Genomic DNA, 13,877 nt, shown 5'->3' with positions numbered 1-13,877 from the left:
TTTTTTGACAAATTGTGAAAATTTTGCTTACGAGGGATCCTGTAAAGAATATTTTAGATAAAATATTAATAACGTTTTTTTAATAGACACGCCAATTATTATATGTTTCACTTATCGTATGGATAAGTTGTAGCTAATAACCCTATATTATGGGTAAAGATGCACAATCAATGATTTTAGCGCTGCAAAATTGAAGCGCGCGAGACTCACGAACATTATAGCATTGAATCATGATTTTGTGAAGTATACACTCTCATAACTGCAGCGGTGTGTGCATACAAATTGAGTAACGTAGCTTTTGGGTTTATCACTATGTTATCAATGTATTTGTTTTATCCAAAGACTAGATCTAATTAATGGTAGTGAATACGTTAGATAATAATGGAAATTTCATCGAAAAGTGTCACATTTATATCCAAATTTCCCCTACCAAAAAAGTAAAAAAAACAAAACCTGAAAACAAAAATGTTATATTGGGCAATAACGACCAACAATAGGGTAAAATGGGACTATAGGTTTTTGGTGACTAGTTGCAGTATTTCTCAAGCAATTTATGCCAGATATTTGTCTAATTAGGGAATATGTTTCGTAATATACTGTTACCATATGATGCAAATGTATTGAAATTTAAAGTTCTGTGACAGTTTACTTCCCCCTTTACCAAACTGTCTCTGTTGCCTCTTTTCATTGGTTGTAGTCACTTAAACACATCTTCGATATCCAAATAAGTACTGGAGAGATACATCTTTGGGGAAAATATTTTGTTTGTTCAAGCAGTCACTAAATGTTTCCTTAAAGAAAAACTGCTTCAAAACAAGCCGTTTTATGCTAAAAATGCAAAAATGGCGGGAAAAGGTAAATTTTATGATGTCATATTTTTAAATTGTGGGCATTAATATCAAAATGAAAATTATGAAAAAAATTCAAATGTATATTTGTACAAATATAACAAAGAATTATCGTAAAATGACAATGTTCATTTAAGGGGCCATTTTAGGCTCAAACCATAGGTATAGTCCTTTGTAATTTTCTTAAAGTTTATACATTTATGATTAGTACAAAACTACCGAACCCCGTACAAATTTTTTTTCAAGTCGGCTTTTTAATCAGGTACGCTGTGTTATCTCTTTACAACGCAAATGCAATTTTGGATTTGCGATGAAAAATAACCTTTTTTTAAAAAATTTAGATTCAGAAAACAGAAATCCAATTACCCACATAAAAAAAAACGTAAACTGACAACTACACTCGTTCCCTGTATGATGTCCCTAGAGAACTTTGTCTTATAGAGCAGGAGCGAGACTCAACGACTCCAACAACTGGTCAGCGAACATTCGGCATGGAATTCACGCAAGGTGTAAATATATTACAGGACCTAAGAGTACAGGGTATCCATTTATTTTCAATTTCATAAATTCTGTCGTAACCACTGACTGGGTATACTAACTTAACCTATCACCTCCATTGACGTTTGAATGATAGATGCATCGATTACTGAAAACATTAATTGGTAAATTAATTATTACCTTACCCTCGACAACCCTCTTCCTCAGAGATTATTTTAGTCACAGATATAAGGAATTTGATTAAATAATGTATCTTTCTGTTAGTATCAAGTGTGACAGACCAGCATCAAAGTCCTATTTGTAAAATGTCATTTTAGTGACATAGAAACACGAGAAGCTCTCCTTTTTGTATTCTCCTGGCGATCCATGTAACAAAGCTTTCATCAAACCGCCTAAGACAAAGGAATTATTGCTCTGGAATTCTAATGATAGCACTAGAATATATAGATGCGGAGACCTTTAGGTACATGACGTACTAAAGATTCTGTCAATCTAGCATTACTGGGAGCACTCTGTCATCGTCTTGTACTTGGTTCGTCAGATGATTTAGTGCATGTTTGTAAACGATCAGAAATAAAATATCTCAACTAAAACTAGAAATCTGTACAACAGACACGAAGAAAGGTTAATATGACGGTCTTCGAGGTGTAGCTACTATAATGGAAAATTTTGGGTTTACTCGTACACGATAATAAACCTGGTTGAATAGAATGAATTTATACAGTAACTATGCAATATACAGTACAGCTCACGAGTATCCCGACAAAAACACCGACCACCGTGTTTGAAAGTCCACGCTGAGCGTAGAGGTGTCGGTACCTTTGATCTATTGTTCTCTGTTACGGCCACGGAACAAGAAAAAAACACGGTGCGACACGGTGCAACGCGATGCAACACGGACAATAACACGGTGTAATACGCGGTATTTACCTGTGAAAAAAGGAGGATTTAGGAATAAAACTTATAAAGAATAAAATATTTATTGATGTACGTAAGAGAATCAAAGAAAAAGACAAAGAAATAGAAATAAATAAAATCTTTATGCACGCAATTTTCAGACGTATGCGATTGACACGGTTGATTTTTGTTAATATTAAAAATCGATATCGCCCACATAAAGGTTTGATCAATTAAAACACTAACACTTTCTTTTCCGTTTTAACATTCAAATAAACGGTTCCATAAGTTTTTGTTTCAGTCCGTTTTTAAACGTAGTAGTAATTGTAGTTACAGTAACTGTAGTTTGGCAGTTTCAATAGTGCATAAAACCATAACTGTGATCTTTTCTCACTTATACTCTATTCAACGATAACAAATCTAACGGGTTGTTGAAAACAAATGTACTTTCTCTAAATAATATAATTATACAGCTTTATATCTAATATATTTTCAAATTTTCTTTCTTTTATACATATGTGTGATGTACTTGTCCATGTAGTACCGCACGGTACATATTCATAGCGCTAAGAATTCGGTGGATCGGTGCTTGATAATTTTTTATTTCATCATTATAGCAACTTGAGTTTAGAAATTATTTGTGTTCCAAGAAACTACTCAGTATTGCAATAATTATACTGTTTGATTGTTTAATGATCGTCATATAAGAGAGAGAGAGAGAGAGAGAGAGAGAGAGAGAGAGAGAGAGAGAGAGAGAGAGAGTACCAGTATGAGTTTAATATAAGTACATTTTACTTGTAATTCAGTGTAATAAGTTAGATTTATAGTTTCCATTATATTGAACCCTTTTCCCTAAAATTGCGATAGAATATATGCAGTCAGGGTCCACGTGCTATCCCTGTCAATCAAATCAGCCCGCGAGATAGACCACGTGCTCCTTCCATGATATGGAAAAAATGTCGTTCTATTGGTTTTTTTTAGTCCGCAAAATAGAAAAATGTTTAACAATGAAGTATTCAGTGTTTGAAATGTTAAGTTTCTTCATTCTTATACTGCATGCATGAGGGTTGGAATATCAAGTTGTAAAATCTCTCTCTCTCTCTCTCTCTCTCTCTCTCTCTCTGTGTGTATGAGTACTTTTGTGCAATCATTTTAGAATTATAAGAGTTCTATTTGTATGAATTTAATTCATTTATTTTAGATCCATGGTTTTAATAACGATTTCAACACAATGACTAAAAGTTTGTAAAGTTCACGATGTAATAAGATTTTTCGTTAAAATGTCGACGCTATTTCACATCAGTAAAGTTGTGTTTATTCTAAATGCTTGCAAAAAGTTACCGGTATTATCTCATTCATCTTTTTAATCAATCAGGTTTTTTTTGTACATACATGTATGTGTACCCGGTAAATAATTTCTTATCGCAAGTTAATACTTTGTGAAATTCCCGCATTTATAGAGTTGCTGAATTGTTCCCCGGATCCACGCGCCGATAGTCTTACGTGTAGTTGTTTGTGTACATATCTACAGACAATTTTTTTGTTTGTTAGAGATTAGGAAAAATCATTGAACTAACAAAGTAGAAGTAAGATATATTCAGACCATACACACGACGGGTTGTGATGGGTTACCAAACAGGTGTTCGCGGAAAGGTGTGAATAACGGCATCTCGAGTACACCTGTTCAGACGTCCAAATATACACACAGTTGTAAATTCCAATGACACCTAACAAGACAGACAATAACACCTGTTGTGTATAGAACCCAAGATGAAAGACAATGCTTCGGAATGCTGATCAGCTTCCGTACATCGCACGAGTGATATAAAGTTGAAAATTATTTTATGAAATGCGGGAATATTTTTAATACATGTACAATGCTTGAATATAATTTAACAAGAGTTTGTACATGCATTTATCTATAATCTATTTATTTATTGCTACATAAATATCTGAAGTCCAAATTATTCGAGTCACCGGTAATATGGGTTTGTTATTTTTCTATAGAACATCAACAGCACATGTTTTTAGAAAAACATGGTCTGAAATGTTTTCATTTCTCATTTTTAATTGGTTTAAGGTAAGGCAGTAAATTAATTAATAAATCAGAAAGTGTTTAAAGATAACAGAAATAAGACGTTTAAGCTCCCGACATTTTAATAGGATCGTCAGTTACAACATCACGTGTGTTAAGAAAAAAAACCAAGATGAATTAAATTGATTTGAATTTTGATTATATATTAAATGATTATTAAATATTTTTGGTGAATTTATTTCAATTTATTTAAGAACAATTGAATTAAAAGGTACCCATTTACGTCGAGTTTTCAGATCACAAAAAATTAACTTCACGTTGACAGCCTCGACAACTTTCTGGGTCCGTGCAACTTAAGTCGACATTCTTTTTTTTTTAAATATGAAAAGGATGTATATGTTTCAACCCTTGTTTAGCCATAATTTCTTTATTTCTAAACATACGCTATATCTATCAACGTCTCAGGTAACGATATCCACGGAGTAACACAGTGGCCACGGAGTTACACAGGCGGCCACGGTGCGACACGGTGCTTTTTCTTGAATTTTCCAATACACATACACGGTGTCACACCGTGTGCACGGTGTGACACAGACCGTTTTCCACCGTGTTTTTTACACGGTGGGTGTCGGGATACTCGTGAGCTGTACTGTACATATGAATATCATACAATTGTATAGAAAAACCCCAATTCATTATTGCAAGACGTCGCTTTTTCACGTGTTTGGAAAAAAGAATGACAGCTTGACAAAAAGAATTAAAGAAGATATTATTAAACCTCAATATGATTATTCTATATAACGCGACATCTGATTGGTTCTTAGACTAGACAATCACGTGCCAGGGCAATAAAGCTTCATATTTCCCTATCATCGTCATATTTTTCATCATATCCTACCCCTTCAAATTATCATTACATGCTTATTAAAAACCATGAGGATGAGCATACGATGTGATTAAATAATTAATTTTATTAAAAAATTCTTTTTAAATCCTTTTTATATCAGAAAGCTGACATAGAAAGAAACCTATGGTATTGCTGTACTAGACTTGAAAAACGACCAGAACCCGATGCATTCTAAACTATCACCTGTCGTTCGGTATGATACAAAAATTATTGCACGAACGTTTAGGAAATATGAAGATTTATTCCCCCTCTCGTTGCCCTCGGGAAATATGATTTTCCATGGGGGGATAAATCTTCATATTTTCCCTCACAATCATGCAATAAATGTATAATAACCCTTTTTTCTTGCAAGCAAAAATCATATACATTGTATACTTTTAACATTTGTTTTCTTCCTTCTTGTCTCTTCCTTAGACAAATCTTCCAATAAAAAGGGGAAAAGAAAACAATCAACAACCCCCCCCCCCCCCCAAAAAAAAACCCCAACCCACTCCAAAACAAGTTTATGAAAATATGTATTACTTATTTATGATGTAGCTTCTATTTTTTCAATGCCTAGCTATTGACGACCGTGTTTGTCTTTTGGTAGGTGTGGAAGGAAGTCTCCTCATTCTAGGACGGACTGCATGCTCTAATTTACATTACATCTATTGGGTAGGAAGGGATGAAAGTAACAGGCTGTTGCTATAAACCTAAGAACATTTTCATACCTTCCTACATGCATTAAACAGGTCGTGTAAAAAATTGTGAAAAACGGGAAAAATGTGCAAATTTTAACCTGATGTTAAGTAGGTTCGTCACTGTTATAAATATTTTGCAATCTGCTTTGACGCCTTATTGGAAAAAAAAATAATTCAAGAGACCTAAGAAAATCCAACTGAACCATAAGACAAAATGCATTATTGAATTTCTGTCACAATGAGAGATTTAAAATCTACATGTCGTTTACATGAAGATTAAGAATCATTACGTCTATTTAGGTATACGATCCATATTAGGACCTTATTTTCTAACCTTGAATATCCATTATGTTAAAAATTAGTGTAGAAATTGATGTAACAAGCGAAATTTTCAAAAATGTTTTAACCTAAGCAAGCAGTAGTTAATTAATAAAGATTGCATTAAGGTCAAGGAAACAAGATAGAAAGAAAGAAAATAGTAAGAAGAAAGAGAGCAGAGTTAAGAGGTAGGGTCAAGTAGAGACTAGTGGCAAAAAACCCAGGGAATTGAGGTGAGGTGCTTGGTGTAGTAAATCTGAAGAAGATTGAGACACCAAGTATCTCTCTCAATAGGAACCGGGTAAAGACACACAGTACAGAAAGCCCACCTCACACATTATCCCCATTAATTATTGAGTGATGTAAACATTACCCAATTAGAGAAAAATTATTATACCAATCATTATTAGCTCAGGTAGAGTTAGAGGAAAATTGATTTCATATTTTATCCCTGAGAACCCAGGACAAAACACGTTACAGTACTGATGCATCAATAGGCGCGTTGCAATAAAAATGTCCCTTTTAGCATTGTTGTGAGAGACCTCGTTAACAGTAACATTGTTGTTTTTTTTGGCGCTGGAAATTCATACATGTACCTTTCCTTCATAATTAACCAAAGGTCTGTTTTCTGTTCTACAATAAAAAGATATGTGGGATTTCGCACTTCATTCTTACCTTTACAAGCTTTTAAACACACGTATTCATCAGAAGTATGTTTGCAGCTTATTAGTATTTAATGTACATATCTAGAAATCGATTTTTTATGAAAAGGACTCACTACCTTCTTAGCTGCAATAATGTAGCCCTCTCCCGATTTTTTTTTTTGGGAGAGGGCTACAACTCCATAGGATCTCCGTAATGGTGCAAGTGCGGGAGTGATTCACTCCCGCAACGATTTCGTCTCAAATCGTTTATAAATGATAATAACATTTGCATTTCTTACCTGAACACAAACGTTGTAGATGTCTATGGCATAAATTAATCCAAAAATATCAAGTATAGTCCATATATCGGTTATTTTTCGTGTATGTCAACAACAAAGTTGAATTTGTCCGCCATGTTAATTGACCTTGACCGGTTTTATTTTGGGACAACCAATAAGAATTCAGGAGCGGATCTTGAACTGAATATAGGAATTCCCCTATTTTAAACATAATTAACGCGGTAAATATGAATTTTTCATTATATACCATTTCCTTAAATGATGTTTTAGTGATATAACGGGGTAAGATCGATTATTTACACTGACATTCACGTTATCAAGCCCTAAAAACTCCAAGCGTACATCCCATAAAATCACGCGAGAACTGTCATGGCTACTGAAAAAGACGACTTGTACATGCTGATAAGTTTTATCTGGTTTTGATTTATATATGGTTAATTTGTTCAACCTGAATTAAAAAATCATTTTATCTAAAGGAAGTCAATATAAAATAAAATCGATCTTTTCAGACCGAAGTCAGCCGCATTAAAAAATTAATTTTGCCATTACGGAGATCCTGTGGAATTGTAGCCCTCTCCAGTAAACATCAGATATAAAAAATCGGAGAGGGCTACATTATTGCAGCTAACATAAAGTGGAGCTAGCTCGTTATATTGATTGAAGTTTGAACGTTTAGCTCAGGTGAATAATGTGACCCACGGGCCTCTAGTTTTTTTGGGGTTTTTTTTATCTTCAGTTGTGCCTTCTAATCGGAGAAGGTATAGCTGCAATAATGTAGCCAAAAAAAACTAGAGGCCCATGGGTCACATTAGTCACCTGAGCTAAACGTTCCTGAATTCTCATTGGTTGTCCCAAAATAAAACCGGTCAAGGTCAATTAACATGGCGGACAAATTCAACTTTCGTTGTTGACATACACGAAAAATAACCGATATATGGACTATACTTGATATTTTTGGATTAATTTATGCCATAGACATCTACAACGTTTGTGTTCAGGTAAGAAATGCAAATGTTATTATCATTTAGAAACGATTTGAGACGAAATCGTTGCGGGAGTGAATCACTCCCGCACTTGCACCATTACGGAGATCCTATGGAGTTGTAGCCCTCTCCCCCCCAAAAAAAAAATCGGGAGAGGGCTACATTATTGCAGTTAACTTTATGTATATTGAGGAAATTTTTAAAATGTGGCATATTGACGTTAATATATAAATATTTTGATATTAAAAAGACGATTTCGATCATTTCTGTGTTAAATTTTAAATCCATATTAAGGTCCTTTCTGACCCACTAGTTATGGTTTATATTTTAAAATTATGTGTTATATAAAAGTTTACAAGTAATAATCAAAATAGTGGTTTGGTAGAATTAACGCTCACCCATCAAAAGTATGCCCCCCCCCTTTGATCCCTAGACTTCATTGTGTGAATAAACTCGAGAAGTCTTCATATCAACTTCCATCAATATTAATTAAACATAGGCGTCGGAAGCAAATTGAAAGTGGGGGGGGGGCTAGACTAATCCTCAGAAATATTGAGAAAAAAGTAATTCCCAAAATCATGGAAATCCTAATCCGTGGGGGGGGGGGGGGGGGGGGGGTTAAATACACTTCCAAAAAAAAAAGTTACTTACCCATATTTTTCTTCTCCAAAATCATGAAATTCCTAATCCGGGGGGGGGGGGGGGGGGGGCTAGTATGCTTCTGAATCTAACCTCTCAATCTTTCAAGGTAAATTTAGGAACAATAATCTTTCCTGCGATAAAAAGTGGGGGGGGGGGGGGGGGGGCTGAACCCTCTATCATGCTATGTTTCTAATGGTTAGGTATAACTTTGCAAAAAAAGTGGGGGGGCTAAGCCCCCCCTAGCCCCCCCGGTTCCGACGCCTATGTTAAAAAAATTATCTTTTCTTCTAAAAATTTCAAGTGTAAAAATATTAATGTTTAAAATGTTATCCGTTTCCCTTCCATTAAAATCTAAATTTAAATTTTGACATAATTTTTGGAGATAAGAGTATAACAGTCCCTCTCAATGGGAATATATCCTGCTTTTTAAGAACTTTTAGTCTTAACTCTTCTTTGAGCGTTTATATGATCTATCTTATGCAAATTTTAAGGTTGTAACTCTGTATAATGTTTTTCTTAAATATGAAAGCTTGTAAATGTTCTGCTTCTTTTTATAACCGCTCATTAAAAACCCCATCTAAGCACAAGTCAATTAACCTCTTTTTTTTCCTTTTTTTTTTTAAATCAACGTGATTATAGCGAAAATCTCTGCGAAATATTTTTACCATTTTGCAAATTGTTCCTGAATTATCTCTGTCTCATTTGCCTGAAAAAAAAATCATTAGACGGAGATTTGCCGCTTAATGCGGGAAGTAATTTTGTCTCCCCATTTACGATTCACGATGCATTTCCACCACAAATGAAATAAAAATGCGCAGTAAAATGTCATTACTCAAAACCCTTGAAAATAAACACGTTAAAAACTAAGTTAACGTTGTTGAAAGTGTCAACATGCAGGTTTTAATACCATTTTGTAATTCTTATTAGATCACTGAATGTTTATCTTGAATACAAGTTGTTTTAATGGCAAGCTACGCATAGTATTTAATTAGCTCAACTACATGTATATGCATTCCGTTTTAAATACACGTACAAAGTCTATAACAAAAATAATAAAAGGAAAACTTTCTTGATATCCAGTCAGGCACATAGTATCTTTTTTGAAAGGAAGGTCGAGAATAAACGTGCCACAACATATAAAATACCCCCCCCCCCCCACACACACACACTGAACTTTACCAGTCCTTACAATTCAAATTAATTTGGGGGGAGGGGGTTGGTTGGAACCTTTCTTTCATTTTTTTACATTATTTAAAAAAAGGACCAGTTAGTTTTAAACATTTTTAAATATGTGGCTATAAGAAAAACATTCGGTACAGCATCTTGATGGGCTTAAAGCAAAGGGACCTAGACACGAATTTAGATCAAGATGTTTTCCATTTCTAATTTTAGAATGGTTAATATGGGTATTGTCAATGCTTTCAATGCAAAATTTGAAATTCAAGCATACAAACATTGTTGAAATTCATTGTTTTGCAAACAAAGTTGAAGTCTTGTTAGAGTATAAATACATGTACATGTATGTTTCGTATTGGTATAGGGTTCATTCATGTGTTGTCTCCTTTTATTGGCATATTATTAATGGACATATTGAATCAATTTATCTTGTTTGCAACACGTTATTTTTGTCAAAATAATTGCAATTACTAACTTCACATTATTTGTAAACAAATATTAGACTCGAGCTTTGTTTACCTAACAATGAATTCTTTTCTCTATATCTATCTTACAACTTGTTTCAAATTTTGGACAATCAATGCACATGTAAACCATAAAAATTAAAATTTGATTTCGAAACGTATCTATGTACCTTTAAGAAAGTTGGTGATTGAAAAAGAAGCTTATTTCCTATATGTGTTTGTAAGTTGGTTTCCAAAAGTATGTGTGTTGGGATGGACCCTGTTGCAACGCACGTTGGAATTTTTTTTCAAAGTGTGTTTAACTTGGAACCATGGATGTCAACACACTTTGAAAAAAAAACCAATGTGCGTTGACATGGTCGATATTAACGAACTTTGAAAAAATATTGTGCAGGGTCCAGTCAAAATTGTTAAGACCATCAAATATTATAGATAACTGTTTTAACCTTAGTAACTCTAAATATGCTTTATTGATAAGAAAACCAATGAGATCCTGAGTAGCAACATCGCAATTAAAAACCATTTAGTAAACAATTTACATATAAAGGGCAATTGTTCGAGGGTTTGTTGATATTTGTTTATTTATCAAAATACCGATATCAAATAAACTGCGCCAACTAGCCGTCAGCTGTCTTTCCAATTATTTTTTATTATCTTATTTACTCCTTTCAGAGATAGGAAAACGATCAGTTTATTTGACTAAACTCTGTTTATATAACTTTCTGGAATTGCTAGATGTTTAGGAAGGAAAGCTGCTGGTGAATTCATCAAGTAATCGATTTGGATATTGATATATTGGAAATTGGGCTGTATCTTGATTCCCAGTGAAGTTAGACCGTTAGACCGTATTAAACAGTGTTTACAATAAATATATTTACATATACCAAGTATGATTACCTCTATTTATTACGGAAACTTCTAGTTAATTCATGGCTTTAATGAAACATCCAGACAGAAATCTACACGCCCGGTTATCGATTGACTGAAACTTACAGCGACCTAAGAAAAATCACGGACTACACGAAATAATCATGATGATGTCAGACTCAGATTCCCATGGGAGACGATTTGGCTGTTTCTTTTAGCTAACACACTGATTACATTAACAGTAATTTATTGAATTACTTACTTTTTACAATCAAATAATCAATTTCTTAAAAGGAAGGCGTAAATGTAAACAATAAAATGCTTTTTTTGATGATTCATGCGGGGGTAGCGATCATTGCAGAAGAAAATTACATAGAGCTCTATCAACGCGGGTTATGTATTTTTTTATGCAGTGTCAATACCTTCATATATCCTGCATGCATCATCAAAGCAAGCATTTTATTGTTTAGATAAAGACTTAATCTGACTAAATACTAAATCAGTTAAGAACGAAGTCCATATTTTATGATTTATACTTTTTTTTCAAAGTGCGTTAAGTGTTTTGATGATTAAATTGTTGATGTACAGTCATACTTTGAAAATAAATTCAAAGTGCGTTGATTTGTCCCAAATTTAACGCACTTTAATTTTTTTCAAAGCGCGTTGCCACAGACCTCCTATCCAATTTTACTACGCCTTTCCGTAAATCTTAATTTAATAAATATTCAGTAGCTCTCCGGCGATTGTGTTGAATCAATATCTTCTCTTAAACAGTAATATTAACTTATCAAAGAGTTCTTTGGCAGAAGATTCGTTTCTTTGGCACAAAAATTACCATACTTAATTGATCAATTTAGACACTCTGTGAAGTCTGCGATTGGAAGATGAATGCTGTTGTCTTCATGTTTCATGTTATATTGTTATTTTATTTTAAAGAAGATATTATTCTGACTAAATAACTCAATAATGACGAAATTTCGACGACTGTTATGTTATCCCTTACGACGGTCGTAGCCATTTTTAGACTGCCTCCTTAGTTTATAGGGTTCGCCGTTTTAGTAAATTCTATAACAGACATTAAACTATTTGGGCCATTATGATTCATTAAAACTCGCGATTTATAAAGAGAGAGGAAAAAAGTTAAGCAAATTCGTGAAATTGGTTTTTAACTTTGTGTTTTTTGGCTTGTATAGTCCAAGTAGATTAAATGTAAATTTGTCGGCGAGTTGAATTAATACATTGTTTATCGATTAATTTTAAGGTTGATTAAAATCTTATTAAAACTAGATCTTTGATCCGCTCCAACTACGTCGCTACGTAGAGATTTTTGTGTGGCTACCAAGATGAAATAGAGCAAAGATCTATTTTTTATTACATTAGGTAGATAGACCTAAGCCATCTTAATTTTCGTTCATTTCGAACTGATATCACTCAAGTTCAGGCGTACACATCGAGTGGTGTTCTATATTCAGATCCAGTCTTCGACAATTACATGTATCTGATCGGGATTTTCAAAAACCTTTCTTACGCCCCAAAACCCAGGGTTTATCCGATCCAAATCCGATTACTATAGTATTCTGACACAAGAATAGCTTTTATTTCGTGGCAAGGATAACCGTTTCCGCAGATGAATAACACGACTAACGGATTCGACATCGTGGGCTGGGTCTTATATTGCGTTATAAGACCTTTGTGCTCACCACAGAACACTCACTGTTCGAGAAAGTACAACACAGTGAGAATATAAAGTTTAAGAGTGCGCTTCAAAGAATTGTCTCCTTATTTGTAACCTTGTCAGACACGGGATCTGAATGTTATCTCTATGCATATCAGGTCCACTTCCAGCAAAACAGACAGTATGTGCACATTAGAGATTATTTTTTCTGTGTATTTATCAAAAACCGGAACCGCCTTAATCAGACTTATGATGTCCATTTTCGGTTGGTTTCTGGACAAATTAATGCCATCAGATAAACCTTTGCTAATTTTAAGAACTACGGTTACTATTAATGTTTATATGGCTCCTTTTATTTTAAAATTCTTTTTTCCTCAAGGTTTGGAAGACTTAAAAGACAGTATTTGCTATTTACCTTTTTTTCTTTACCAAAATAAAAGAAAAAAATTAAATCACGAAAAAGCATAGGTCATCAAGTTCTGTAGTTTTTGCCAATTCTGTAGTTTTAATGAGTTTCACAGAAATAACTCTTTGTCTGATACGAGACAGCTATATTACGTAATCATGTAATCTCAGTTTGTAATTCGACACTATCATGGCTCCCTTTTAGCATCAAATCAAAATAAAGTACCAATAGTACCAATAGTGTCATCTTTTGAAAACAGGCTGGTTACCGATATATATTTATATATATATATATATATATATATATATATATATATATATATATATATATATATATATATATATATATATATAAAAGTGTGGTAAAATTAAAATCTTAAAGATTAATATGATAACTGACGATTCTCTCTCTGTTAGGAAAATCATGTTTATTTTAAATTTTTTTTTAAAGTTGAGTTGATGGACACTTTGTTGACCAACCAGTTTCCTAAATTTTAGAATCAATAAATGACAGAGAAAAGAACGGAATATTAAATGGT

At 33.5% G+C, this 13,877-nt stretch overlaps 1 protein-coding gene across 1 annotated transcript in view; it reads right to left on the bottom strand.

The window, feature by feature from the left end:
• Nucleotides 1–13,877, bottom strand: part of LOC128179266 (mu-type opioid receptor-like) — a 30,579-nt gene that overhangs the window by 3,037 nt on the left and 13,665 nt on the right. The gene's annotated exons all lie outside the window — the stretch shown is intronic.

The sequence above is a fragment of the Crassostrea angulata genome, chromosome 4 (genome assembly GCF_025612915.1).
Source record: "Crassostrea angulata isolate pt1a10 chromosome 4, ASM2561291v2, whole genome shotgun sequence".
Taxonomy (NCBI): Eukaryota; Metazoa; Mollusca; class Bivalvia; order Ostreida; family Ostreidae; genus Magallana; species Magallana angulata.
This window is presented reverse-complemented; position numbering and strand designations above follow the sequence as displayed.